Source organism: Heterodontus francisci, chromosome 16 (genome assembly GCF_036365525.1).
Source record: "Heterodontus francisci isolate sHetFra1 chromosome 16, sHetFra1.hap1, whole genome shotgun sequence".
NCBI classification, from domain to species: domain Eukaryota; kingdom Metazoa; phylum Chordata; class Chondrichthyes; order Heterodontiformes; family Heterodontidae; genus Heterodontus; species Heterodontus francisci.
This window is the reverse complement of record NC_090386.1, coordinates 4684161-4697958: the sequence shown is the minus strand read 5'-3', so window position 1 is coordinate 4697958 and position 13798 is coordinate 4684161.

Below are 13798 nucleotides of genomic sequence, written 5' to 3'. Positions count from 1 at the left end.
GAGAAAGTCAGAGAGTGTCAGAGAGAGCTAGAGAGTGTCAGAGAGTGTCAGAGAGTGTCAGAGAGTGTCAGTAAGTGTCAGAGAGAGATAGTGAGTGATAGAGATTGTCAGAGAGAGATAGAGAGTGTCAGAGAGTGATAGTGAGTGTCTGAGAGTGTCAAAGAGTGTCAGAGAGGGATAGAGAGTGATAGAGAGTGTCAGAGAGTGTCAGAGAGTGATAGTGAGTGTCTGAGAGTGTCAGAGTGTGTCAGAGAGTGTCAGAGAGTGTCAGAGAGACACAGTGAGTGACAGTGAGTGTCAGAGTGTGTCAGAGAGTGATAGTGAGTGTCAGAGAGTGTCAGAGAGTGAAAGAGAGTGATCGAGAGTTTCAGAGAGTGATGGAGAGTGTCAGAGAGTGTCAGAGAGTGATAGTGAGTGTCAGAGAGAGTCAGAGAGTGTCAGAGAGTGTCAGAGAGTGATATGGAGTGATATGGAGTGATAGAGAGTGTCAGAGAGAGATAGAGAGTGTCAGAGAGAGATAGAGAGTGTCAGAGAGTGATAGTGAGTGTCAGAGAGTGTCGGAGAGTGTCAGAGAGTGATCGAGTGTGTTAGAGAGTGGTAGAGAGTGTCAGAGAGTGGCAGAGAGTGATGGAGAGTGTCAGAGAGTGATCGAGTGTGTTAGAGAGTGATGAAGAGTGTCAGAGATTGTCAGAGAGTGTCAAAGAGTGGTAGAGAGTGGTAGAGAGTGGCAGAGAGTGATTGTGAGTGTCAGAGAGTGATGAAGTGTGATAGAGAGAGATGGAGAGTGTCAGAGAGTGTCAGAGTGTGATAGTGAGTGTCAGAGAGTGTCAGAGTGAGATAGAGTGTGTCAGGGAGTGATAGTGAGTGATAGAGAGTGTCAGAGAGTGTCAAAGAGAGATAGAGAGTGTCAGAGAGTGATAGTGAGTGTCTGAGAGAGTCAGAGAGTGTCAGAGACTGATAGAGAGTGATGGAGAGTGCCAGAGAGTGATAGTGAGTGATAGAGAGTGATAGAGAGAGTCAGAGAGTGTCAGAGATGAGATAGAGAGTGTCAGAGAGTGTCAGAGAGTGTCAGAGAGAGATAGTGAGTGATAGAGAGTGTCAGAGAGAGATAGAGAGTGTCAGAGAGTGATAGTGAGTGTCTGAGAGTGTCAAAGAGTGTCAGAGAGGGATAGAGAGTGATGAAGAGTGTCAGAGAGTGTCAGAGAGTGTCAAAGAGTGATAGAGAGTGTCAGAGAGTGTCAGAGAGTGATAGTGAGTGATAGTGAGTTTCTGAGAGTGTCTGAGAGTGTCAGAGATTGTCAGAGAGTTTCAGAGAGTGATAGAGAGTGTCAGAGAGTGTCAGCGAGTGTCAGAGAGTGTCAGAGAGTGTCAGAGAGAGAAAGAGAGTGTCAGAGAGAGATAGTGTCACAGAGTGTCAGAGAGTGTCAGCGAGTGATCGTGAGTGTCAGAGAGTGTCAGATAGTGATAGTGAGTGTCTGAGAGTGTCAGAGAGTGATAGTGAGTGTCTGAGAGTGTCAGAGAGTGATAGTGAGTGTCAGAGAGTTTCAGAGAGTGAAATACAGTGATAGAGTGTTTCAGAGAGTGTCAGAAGTGATAGTGAGTGTTTGAGAGTGATAGAGACTGTCAGAGAGTGTCAGGGAGTGACGGAGAGTGTCTCAGTGTGTCTGAGAGCGTCTGAGAGTGCCTGAGAGTGTCTGAGAGTGTCAGAGAGTGATAGTGAGTTTCAGAGAGTGTCAGAGAGTGATACAGAGGAACAGAGAGTGTCAGAGAATGTCAGAGAGTGATAGAGAGTGATAGAGAGTGTCAGAGTGTGTCAGAGAGTGTGTCAGAGGGTGTCAGAGAGTGATAGAGAGTGTCAAAGAGTGACAGTGAGTGTCTGAGAGTGTCTGAGATTGTCAGAGATTGTCAGAGATTGTCAGAGAATGTCAGAGATTGTCAGAGAGTGTCAGAGAGTGTCAGAGAGTGATAGAGAGTGTCAGAGAGTGGCCGAGTGTGATAGAGAGTGGCAGAGAGTGATAGAGAGTGTCAGAGAGTGACAGAGAGAGTCAGAGAGAGGTAGAGAGAGCGTCAGAGAGTGATAGTGAGTATCTGAGAGTGTCAGAGAGAGGTAGAAAGTGTCAGAGAGTGATAGTGAGTGTCTGAGAGTGTCAGAGAGTGTCAGAGAGAGTGATAGAGAGTGATAGAGAGTGATAGAGAGTGTCAGAGTGAGATAGAGAGTGTCAGGGAGTGATAGAGAGTGATAGAGAGTGATAGAGAGTGATAGAGAGTGTCAGAGAGTGTCAGAGAGTGTCAGAGAGAAATAGAGAGTGTCAGAGAGTGATAGTGAGTGTCTGAGAGAGTCAGAGAGTGTCAGGGAGTGATAGGGAGTCATAGAGAGTGATGGAGAGTGTCAGAGAGTGTCATAGACTGATTGAGAGTGATGGAGAGTGCCAGAGAGTGATAGTGAGTGATAGAGAGTGATAGAGAGAGATAGAGAGTGTCAGAGAGTGATAGTGTGTGTCTGAGAGTGTCAAAGAGTGTCAGAGAGGGATAGTGAGGGATAGAGAGTGACAGAGAGTGTCAGAGAGTGTCAGAGAGTGATAGTGTGTGTCTGAGAGTGTCAGAGTGTGTCAGAGAGTGTCAGAGAGTGTCAGAGAGAGATAGTGAGTGATAGAGAGTGTCAGAGAGTGATAGTGAGTGTCAGAGAGTGTCAGAGAGTGATAGTGAGTGTCAGAGAGTGTCAGAGAGTGATCGAGAGTTTCAGAGAGTGATGGAGAGTGTCAGAAAGTCAGAGAGTGTCTGAGAGTGATAGAGACTGTCTGAGAGTGATAGAGAGTGTCAGAGAGTGATAGAGAGTGTCAGAGAGTGTCAGAGAGTGATAGTGAGTGTCAGAGAGAGTCAGAGAGTGTCAGAGAGTGATATGGAGTGATATGGAGTGATAGAGAGTGTCAGAGAGAGATAGAGAGTGTCAGAGAGTGATAGTGAGTGTCTGAGAGTGTCAGAGAGTGTCGGAGAGTGTCAGAGTGTGATCGAGTGTGTTAGAGAGTGGTAGAGAGTGTCAGAGAGTGGCAGAGAGTGATGGAGAGTGTCAGAGAGTGATCGAGTGTGTTAGAGAGTGATGGAGAGTGTCAGAGAGTGTCAGAGTGTGATAGTGAGTGTCTGAGAGTGTCTGAGAGTGTCAGAGATTGTCAGAGAGTGTCAAAGAGTGGTAGAGAGTGTCAGAGAGTGGCAGAGAGTGATTGTGAGTGTCAGAGAGAGTCAGAGTGTGATAGTGAGTGTCTGAGAGTGTCTGAGAGTGTCAGAGATTGTCAGAGATTGTCAGAGAGTGTCAAAGAATGGTAGAGAGTGTCAGAGAGTGTCAGAGAGTGATTGTGAGTGTCTGAGAGTGTCAGAGAGTGTCAGAGAGTGACAGAGATTGTCAGAGAGTGATAGTGAGTGATAGTGAGTGTCTGAGAGTGTCTGAGAGTGTCTGAGATTGTCAGAGAGTGATAGAGAGTGTCAGAAAGTGTCAGCAAGTGTCAGAGAGTGTCAGAGAGAGATAGAGGGTGTCAGAGAGAGATAGTGTCAGAGAGTGTCAGAGAGTGATAGTGAGTGTTTGAGAGTGTCAGAGATTGATAGTGAGTGTCTGAGAGTGTCAGAGAGTGATAGTGAGTGTCAGAGAGATTCAGAGAGTTTCAGAGATTGATATACAGTGATAGAGTGTTTTAGAGAGTGTCAGAGAGTGATAGTGAGTGTTTGAGAGTGATAGAGAATGTCAGAGAGTGTCAGAGAGTGATAGAGAGTGTCTGAGAGTAGCAGAGAGTGATAGAGAGTGGCAGAGAGTGATAGAGAGTGTCAGAGAGTGATAGTGAGTGTCAGAGAGTGTCACAGAGTGTCAGAGAGTGATAGAGAGTGTCAGAGAGAGGTAGAGAGAGCGTCAGAGAGTGATAGTGAGTGTCTGAGAGTGTCAAGAGTGTCAGAGAGTGATAGAGAGTGTCAGAGAGAGGTAGAGAGAGCGTCAGAGAGTGATAGTGAGTGTCTGAGAGTGTCAGAGGGAGGTAGAAAGTGTCAGAGAGTGATCGAGAGTGTCAGAGAGTGTCAGAGTGAGATAGAGTGTGTGAGGGAGTGATAGAGAGTGATAGAGAGTGTCAGAGAGTGTCAGAGAGAGATAGAGAGTGTCAGAGAGTGATAGTGAGTGTCTGAGAGAGTCAGAGTGTGTCTGAGAGTGTCAGAGTGTGTCAGAGAGTGTCAGAGAGTGTCAGAGTGATAGTGAGATTCTGAGATTGTCAGAGAGTGTCAGAGAGTGTCAGCGAGTGTCAGACAGTGTCAGAGAATGATAGAGTGCGATAGACACTGTCAGAGAGTGTCAGAGAGTGTCAGAGAGTGTCAGAGAGTGATAGTGAGTATCAGAGAGTGTCTGAGAGTGTCAGAGAGTGTCAAGGCATGTCAGAGAGTGATAGAGAGTATCAGAGAGTGATAGTGAGTGTCTGAGATTGTAAGAGAGTGTTCAGAGAGTGATGGAGAGTGAGCGAGAGTGTCAGAGATTGTCAGAGAGTGTCAGAGAGTGTCAGAGAGTGACAGAGAGTGTCAGAGATTGTCAGAGAGTGTCAGAAAGTGTCAGAAAGTGACAGAGAGTGACAGAGAGTGACAGAGAGTGTCAGAGAGTGTCAGAGAGTGATAGAGATTGTCAGAGAGTGATAGTGAGTGACAGAGAGTACCAGAGAGTGATAGTGAGTGTCTGAGATTGTCAGATAGTGTCAGAGAGTGATAGAGAGTGTCAGAGAGTGTCAGAGAGTGATAGAGAGTTTCAGAGAGATATAGTGAGTGTGTGAGAGAGTCAGAGAGTGTCAGAGAGTGATATAGAGGAACAGAGAGTGTCAGAGAATTGCAGAGAGTGATAGAGAGTGATAGAGAGTGTCAGAGAGTGTCAGAGAGTGTCAGAGAGTGTGTCAGAGAGTGTCAGAGAGTGATAGTGAGTGTCAAGGAGTGACAGTGAGTGTTTGAGAGTGTCTGAGATTGTCAGAGAATGTCAGAGAGTGCTAGAGAGTGTCAGATAGTGGCCGAGGGTGATAGAGAGTGGCAGAGAGTGATAGAGAGTGTCAGACAGTGATAGAGGGTGTTAGAGAGTGATGGAGAGTGTCAGAGAGTGTCAGAGTGTGATAGTGAGTGTCTGAGAGTTTCAGAGAGTGCCAGAGAGTGTCAGAGAGTGTCAGAGAGTGGCCGAGTGTGATAGAGAGTGTCAGAGAGTGGCCGAGTGTGATAGAGAGTGGCAGAGAGTGATAGAGAGTGTCAGAGAGTGATAGTGAGTGTCAGAGAGTGTCAGAGAGTGTCAGAGAGTGATAGAGAGTGTCAGAGAGAGGTAGAGAGAGGGTCAGAGAGTGATAGTGAGTGTCAGAGAGTGTCAGAGAGTGTCAGAGAGTGATAGAGAGTGATAGAGAGTGATAGAGAGTGTCAGAGAGAGGTAGAGAGAGCGTCAGAGAATGATAGTGAGTGTCTGAGAGTGTCAGAGAGTGATAGAGAGTGATAGAGAGTGATAGAGAGTGTCAGAGAGTGATGGAGAGTGTCAGAGAGTCAGAGAGTGTCTGAGAGTGATAGAGACTGTCTGAGAGGGATAGAGACTGTCAGAGAGTGATGGAGAGTGATCGAGAGTGTCAGAGAGTGATAGAGAGTGTCAGAGAGTGTCAGAGAGTGATATGGAGTGATAGAGAGTGATAGTGAGTGATAGAGAGTGTCAGAGAGTGTCAGAGAGTGCAAGAGAGAGATAGAGAGTGTCAGAGAGTGATAGTGAGTGTCTGAGAGTGTCAGAGAGTGTCAAAGAGTGTCAGAGAGTGTCAGAGAGTGTCAGAGAGTGTCAGAGAGTGATAGTGAGTGTCAGAGAGTGTCAGAGAGTGATAGTGAGTGTCAGAGATTGTCAGAGAGTGTCAAAGAGTGATGGAGAGTGTCAGAGAGTGGCAGAGAGTGATAGTGAGCGTCTGAGAGTGTCTGAGATTGTCAGAGTGCGTCAGAGAGTGATAGAGAGTGTCAGAGAGTGTCAGCGAGTGTCAGAGAGTGTCAGAGAGAGATAGAGAGTGTCAGAGAGAGATAGTGTCACAGAGTGTCAGGGAGTGTCAGAGAGTGATAGTGAGTGTCAGAGAGTGTCAGAGAGTGAAAGAGAGTGATCGAGAGTTTCAGAGAGTGATGGAGAGTGTCAGAGAGTCAGAGAGTGTCTGAGAGTGATAGAGACTGTCTGAGAGTGATAGAGACTGTCAGAGAGTGATAGAGAGTGTCAGAGAGTGTCAGAGAGTGATAGTGAGTGTCAGAGAGAGTCAGAGAGTGTCAGAGAGTGTCAGAGAGTGATATGGAGTGATATGGAGTGATAGAGAGTGTCAGAGAGAGGTAGAGAGTGTCATTGAGTGATAGTGAGTGTCTGAGAGTGTCAGAGAGTGTCGGAGAGTGTCAGAGAGTGATCGAGGGCGATAGAGAGTGATGGAGAGTGTCAGAGAGTGTCAGAGTGTGATAGTGAAAGTCTGAGAGTGTTTGAGAGTGATAGAGACAGTCAGAGAGTGTCAGGGAGTGATGGAGAGTGTCTCAGAGTGTCTGAAAGTGTCTGAGTGTGTCTGAGAGTGTCAGAGAGTGATAGTGAGTGATAGTGAGTGTCAGAGAGCGTCAGAGAGTGATATAGAGGAACAGAGAGTGTCAGAGAATGTCAGAGAGTGTCAGAGAGTGTCAGAGAGTGTCAGAGAGTGTGTCAGAGGTTGTCAGAGAGTGATAGAGAGTGTCAAAGAGTGACAGTGAGTGTCTGAGAGTGTCTGAGAGTGTCTGAGATTGTCAGAGATTGTCAGAGAGTGTCAGAGATTGTCAGAGAGTGTCAGAGAGTGGCAGAGAGTGGCAGAGAGTGATACAGAGTGTCAGAGAGTGATAGTGAGTGTCAGAGAGTGTCAGAGAGTGTCAGAGAGTGTCAGAGAGTGTCAGAGGTCGAGAGCGTCAGAGAGTGATAGTGAGTGTCTGAGAGTGTCAGAGAGAGTGTCAGAGAGAGGTAGAGAGCGTCAGAGAGTGATAGTGAGTGTCCGAGAGTGTCAGAGAGAGATAGAGATTGATAGAGAGTGATAGAGAGTGTCAGAGAGTGATAGTGAGTGACAGAGAGTGTCAGAGAGTGTCAGCGAGAGTCAGACAGTGATAGTGAGTGTCTAAGAGTGTCAGAGAGTGTCTGAGAGTGATAGAGAGTGATGGAGTGCTATAGAGAGTGTCAGAGAGTGTCAGAGATTGATAGTGAGTGTCAGAGAGTGATAGTGAGTGTCAGAGAGTGATAGTGAGTGATAGAGAGTGTCAGAGAGTGTCAGCGAGAGTCAGACAGTGATAGTGAGTGTCTAAGAGTGTCAGAGAGTGTAAGAGAGTGATAGAGAGTGATGGAGTGCTATAGAGAGTGTCAGAGAGTGTCAGAGAGTGATAGTGAGTGTCAGAGAGTGATAGTGAGTGTCTGAGAGTGTCAGAGACTGATAGAGATTGTCAGAGAGTGATAGAGTGTGTCAGAGAATATCAGAGAGTAATAATGTGTGTCAGAGTGATAGTGAGATTCTGAGAGTGTCAGAGAGTGTCAGAGAGTGTCAGACAGTGTCAGAGAGTGATAGAGTGCGATCGACAGTGTCAGAGAGTGTCAGAGAGTATCAGAGAGTGTCAGAGAGTGATAGTGAGTATCAGAGAGTGTCTGAGAGTGTCAGAGAGTGTCAAGGCATGTCAGAGAGTGATAGAGAGTATCAGAGAGTGATAGTGAGTGTCTGAGATTGTCAGAGAGTGTTCAGAGAGTGATGGAGAGTGAGCGAGAGTGTCAGAGATTGTCAGAGAGTGTCAGAGAGTGACAGAGAGTGACAGAGAGTGTCAGAGAGTGTCAGAGATGAGATAGAGAGTGTCAGAGAGTGTCAGAGAGTGTCAGAGAGAGATAGTGAGTGATAGAGAGTGTCAGAGAGAGATAGAGAGTGTCAGAGAGTGATAGTGAGTGTCTGAGAGTGTCAAAGAGTGTCAGAGAGGGATAGAGAGTGATGAAGAGTGTCAGAGAGTGTCAGAGAGTGTCAAAGAGTGATAGAGAGTGTCAGAGAGTGTCAGAGAGTGATAGTGAGTGATAGTGAGTTTCTGAGAGTGTCTGAGAGTGTCAGAGATTGTCAGAGAGTTTCAGAGAGTGATAGAGAGTGTCAGAGAGTGTCAGCGAGTGTCAGAGAGTGTCAGAGAGTGTCAGAGAGAGAAAGAGAGTGTCAGAGAGAGATAGTGTCACAGAGTGTCAGAGAGTGTCAGCGAGTGATCGTGAGTGTCAGAGAGTGTCAGATAGTGATAGTGAGTGTCTGAGAGTGTCAGAGAGTGATAGTGAGTGTCTGAGAGTGTCAGAGAGTGATAGTGAGTGTCAGAGAGTTTCAGAGAGTGAAATACAGTGATAGAGTGTTTCAGAGAGTGTCAGAGAGTGATAGTGAGTGTTTGAGAGTGATAGAGACTGTCAGAGAGTGTCAGGGAGTGACGGAGAGTGTCTCAGTGTGTCTGAGAGTGCCTGAGAGTGTCTGAGAGTGTCAGAGAGTGATAGTGAGTTTCAGAGAGTGTCAGAGAGTGATACAGAGGAACAGAGAGTGTCAGAGAATGTCAGAGAGTGATAGAGAGTGATAGAGAGTGTCAGAGTGTGTCAGAGAGTGTGTCAGAGGGTGTCAGAGAGTGATAGAGAGTGTCAAAGAGTGACAGTGAGTGTCTGAGAGTGTCTGAGATTGTCAGAGATTGTCAGAGATTGTCAGAGAATGTCAGAGAATGTCAGAGATTGTCAGAGATTGTCAGAGAGTGTCAGAGAGTGTCAGAGAGTGATAGAGAGTGTCAGAGAGTGGCCGAGTGTGATAGAGAGTGGCAGAGAGTGATAGAGAGTGTCAGAGAGTGACAGAGAGAGTCAGAGAGAGGTAGAGAGAGCGTCAGAGAGTGATAGTGAGTATCTGAGAGTGTCAGAGAGAGGTAGAAAGTGTCAGAGAGTGATAGTGAGTGTCTGAGAGTGTCAGAGAGTGTCAGAGAGAGTTAGAGAGTGTCAGGGAGTGATAGAGAGTGATAGAGAGTGATAGAGAGTGATAGAGAGTGTCAGACAGTGTCAGAGAGTGTCAGAGAGAAATAGAGAGTGTCAGAGAGTGATAGTGAGTGTCTGAGAGAGTCAGAGAGTGTCAGGGAGTGATAGGGAGTCATAGAGAGTGATGGAGAGTGTCAGAGAGTGTCATAGACTGATTGAGAGTGATGGAGAGTGCCAGAGAGTGATAGTGAGTGATAGAGAGTGATAGAGAGAGATAGAGAGTGTCAGAGAGTGATAGTGTGTGTCTGAGAGTGTCAAAGAGTGTCAGAGAGGGATAGAGAGGGATAGAGAGTGACAGAGAGTGTCAGAGAGTGTCAGAGAGTGATAGTGTGTGTCTGAGAGTGTCAGAGTGTGTCAGAGAGTGTCAGAGAGTGTCAGAGAGAGATAGTGAGTGATAGAGAGTGTCAGAGAGTGATAGTGAGTGTCAGAGAGTGTCAGAGAGTGATAGTGAGTGTCAGAGAGTGTCAGAGAGTGATCGAGAGTTTCAGAGAGTGATGGAGAGTGTCAGAAAGTCAGAGAGTGTCTGAGAGTGATAGAGACTGTCTGAGAGTGATAGAGAGTGTCAGAGAGTGATAGAGAGTGTCAGAGAGTGTCAGAGAGTGATAGTGAGTGTCAGAGAGAGTCAGAGAGTGTCAGAGAGTGATATGGAGTGATATGGAGTGATAGAGAGTGTCAGAGAGAGATAGAGAGTGTCAGAGAGTGATAGTGAGTGTCTGAGAGTGTCAGAGAGTGTCAGAGAGTGTCAGAGTGTGATCGAGTGTGTTAGAGAGTGGTAGAGAGTGTCAGAGAGTGGCAGAGAGTGATGGAGAGTGTCAGAGAGTGATCGAGTGTGTTAGAGAGTGATGGAGAGTGTCAGAGAGTGTCAGAGTGTGATAGTGAGTGTCTGAGAGTGTCTGAGAGTGTCAGAGATTGTCAGAGAGTGTCAAAGAGTGGTAGAGAGTGTCAGAGAGTGGCAGAGAGTGATTGTGAGTGTCAGAGAGAGTCAGAGTGTGATAGTGAGTGTCTGAGAGTGTCTGAGAGTGTCAGAGATTGTCAGAGATTGTCAGAGAGTGTCAAAGAATGGTAGAGAGTGTCAGAGAGTGTCAGAGAGTGATTGTGAGTGTCTGAGAGTGTCAGAGAGTGTCAGAGAGTGACAGAGATTGTCAGAGAGTGATAGTGAGTGATAGTGAGTGTCTGAGAGTGTCTGAGAGTGTCTGAGATTGTCAGAGAGTGATAGAGAGTGTCAGAAAGTGTCAGCGAGTGTCAGAGAGTGTCAGAGAGAGATAGAGGGTGTCAGAGAGAGATAGTGTCAGAGAGTGTCAGAGAGTGATAGTGAGTGTCAGAGAGTGTCAGAGAGTGATAGTGAGTGTCTGAGAGTGTCAGAGAGTGATAGTGAGTGTCAGAGAGATTCAGAGAGTTTCAGAGATTGATATACAGTGATAGAGTGTTTTAGAGAGTGTCAGAGAGTGATAGTGAGTGTTTGAGAGTGATAGAGAATGTCAGAGAGTGTCAGAGAGTGATAGAGAGTGTCTGAGAGTAGCAGAGAGTGATAGAGAGTGGCAGAGAGTGATAGAGAGTGTCAGAGAGTGATAGTGAGTGTCAGAGAGTGTCACAGAGTGTCAGAGAGTGATAGAGAGTATCAGAGAGAGGTAGAGAGAGCGTCAGAGAGTGATAGTGAGTGTCTGAGAGTGTCAAGAGTGTCAGAGAGTGATAGAGAGTGTCAGAGAGAGGTAGAGAGAGCGTCAGAGAGTGATAGTGAGTGTCTGAGAGTGTCAGAGGGAGGTAGAAAGTGTCAGAGAGTGATCGAGAGTGTCAGAGAGTGTCAGAGTGAGATAGAGTGTGTGAGGGAGTGATAGAGAGTGATAGAGAGTGTCAGAGAGTGTCAGAGAGAGATAGAGAGTGTCAGAGAGTGATAGTGAGTGTCTGAGAGAGTCAGAGTGTGTCTGAGAGTGTCAGAGTGTGTCAGAGAGTGTCAGAGAGTGTCAGAGTGATAGTGAGATTCTGAGATTGACAGAGAGTGTCAGAGAGTGTCAGCGAGTGTCAGACAGTGTCAGAGAATGATAGAGTGCGATAGACACTGTCAGAGAGTGTCAGAGAGTGTCAGAGAGTGTCAGAGAGTGATAGTGAGTATCAGAGAGTGTCTGAGAGTGTCAGAGAGTGTCAAGGCATGTCAGAGAGTGATAGAGAGTATCAGAGAGTGATAGTGAGTGTCTGAGATTGTAAGAGAGTGTTCAGAGAGTGATCGAGAGTGAGCGAGAGTGTCAGAGATTGTCAGAGAGTGTCAGAGAGTGTCAGAGAGTGACAGAGAGTGTCAGAGATTGTCAGAGAGTGTCAGAAAGTGTCAGAAAGTGACAGAGAGTGACAGAGAGTGACAGAGAGTGTCAGAGAGTGTCAGAGAGTGATAGAGATTGTCAGAGAGTGATAGTGAGTGACAGAGAGTACCAGAGAGTGATAGTGAGTGTCTGAGATTGTCAGATAGTGTCAGAGAGTGATAGAGAGTGTCAGAGAGTGTCAGAGAGTGATAGAGAGTTTCAGAGAGATATAGTGAGTGTGTGAGAGAGTCAGAGAGTGTCAGAGAGTGATATAGAGGAACAGAGAGTGTCAGAGAATTGCAGAGAGTGATAGAGAGTGATAGAGAGTGTCAGAGAGTGTCAGAGAGTGTCAGAGAGTGTGTCAGAGAGTGTCAGAGAGTGATAGTGAGTGTCAAGGAGTGACAGTGAGTGTTTGAGAGTGTCTGAGATTGTCAGAGAATGTCAGAGAGTGCTAGAGAGTGTCAGAGAGTGGCCGAGGGTGATAGAGAGTGGCAGAGAGTGATAGAGAGTGTCAGACAGTGATAGAGGGTGTTAGAGAGTGATGGAGAGTGTCAGAGAGTGTCAGAGTGTGATAGTGAGTGTCTGAGAGTTTCAGAGAGTGCCAGAGAGTGTCAGAGAGTGTCAGAGAGTGGCCGAGTGTGATAGAGAGTGTCAGAGAGTGGCCGAGTGTGATAGAGAGTGGCAGAGAGTGATAGAGAGTGTCAGAGAGTGATAGTGAGTGTCAGAGAGTGTCAGAGAGTGTCAGAGAGTGATAGAGAGTGATAGAGAGTGATAGAGAGTGTCAGAGAGAGGTAGAGAGAGCGTCAGAGAATGATAGTGAGTGTCTGAGAGTGTCAGAGAGTGATAGAGAGTGATAGAGAGTGATAGAGAGTGTCAGAGAGTGATGGAGAGTGTCAGAGAGTCAGAGAGTGTCTGAGAGTGATAGAGACTGTCTGAGAGGGATAGAGACTGTCAGAGAGTGATGGAGAGTGATCGAGAGTGTCAGAGAGTGATAGAGAGTGTCAGAGAGTGTCAGAGAGTGATATGGAGTGATAGAGAGTGATAGTGAGTGATAGAGAGTGTCAGAGAGTGTCAGAGAGTGCAAGAGAGAGATAGAGAGTGTCAGAGAGTGATAGTGAGTGTCTGAGAGTGTCAGAGAGTGTCAAAGAGTGTCAGAGAGTGTCAGAGAGTGTCAGAGAGTGTCAGAGAGTGATAGTGAGTGTCAGAGAGTGTCAGAGAGTGATAGTGAGTGTCAGAGATTGTCAGAGAGTGTCAAAGAGTGATGGAGAGTGTCAGAGAGTGGCAGAGAGTGATAGTGAGCGTCTGAGAGTGTCTGAGATTGTCAGAGTGCGTCAGAGAGTGATAGAGAGTGTCAGAGAGTGTCAGCGAGTGTCAGAGAGTGTCAGAGAGAGATAGAGAGTGTCAGAGAGAGATAGTGTCACAGAGTGTCAGGGAGTGTCAGAGAGTGATAGTGAGTGTCAGAGAGTGTCAGAGAGTGAAAGAGAGTGATCGAGAGTTTCAGAGAGTGATGGAGAGTGTCAGAGAGTCAGAGAGTGTCTGAGAGTGATAGAGACTGTCTGAGAGTGATAGAGACTGTCAGAGAGTGATAGAGAGTGTCAGAGAGTGTCAGAGAGTGATAGTGAGTGTCAGAGAGAGTCAGAGAGTGTCAGAGAGTGTCAGAGAGTGATATGGAGTGATATGGAGTGATAGAGAGTGTCAGAGAGAGGTAGAGAGTGTCATTGAGTGATAGTGAGTGTCTGAGAGTGTCAGAGAGTGTCGGAGAGTGTCAGAGAGTGATCGAGGGCGATAGAGAGTGATGGAGAGTGTCAGAGAGTGTCAGAGTGTGATAGTGAAAGTCTGAGAGTGTTTGAGAGTGATAGAAACAGTCAGAGAGTGTCAGGGAGTGATGGAGAGTGTCTCAGAGTGTCTGAAAGTGTCTGAGTGTGTCTGAGAGTGTCAGAGAGTGATAGTGAGTGATAGTGAGTGTCAGAGAGCGTCAGAGAGTGATATAGAGGAACAGAGAGTGTCAGAGAATGTCAGAGAGTGTCAGAGAGTGTCAGAGAGTGTCAGAGAGTGTGTCAGAGGTTGTCAGAGAGTGATAGAGAGTGTCAAAGAGTGACAGTGAGTGTCTGAGAGTGTCTGAGAGTGTCTGAGATTGTCAGAGATTGTCAGAGAGTGTCAGAGATTGTCAGAGAGTGTCAGAGAGTGGCAGAGAGTGGCAGAGAGTGATACAGACTGTCAGAGAGTGATAGTGAGTGTCAGAGAGTGTCAGAGAGTGTCAGAGAGTGTCAGAGAGTGTCAGAGGTCGAGAGCGTCAGAGAGTGATAGTGAGTGTCTGAGAGTGTCAGAGAGAGTGTCAGAGAGAGGTAGAGAGCGTCAGAGAGTGATAGTGAGTGTCCGAGAGTGTCAGAGAGAGATAGAGATTGATAGAGAGTGATAGAGAGTGTCAGAGAGTGATAGTGAGTGACAGAGAGTGTCAGAGAGTGTCAGCGAGAGTCAGACAGTGATA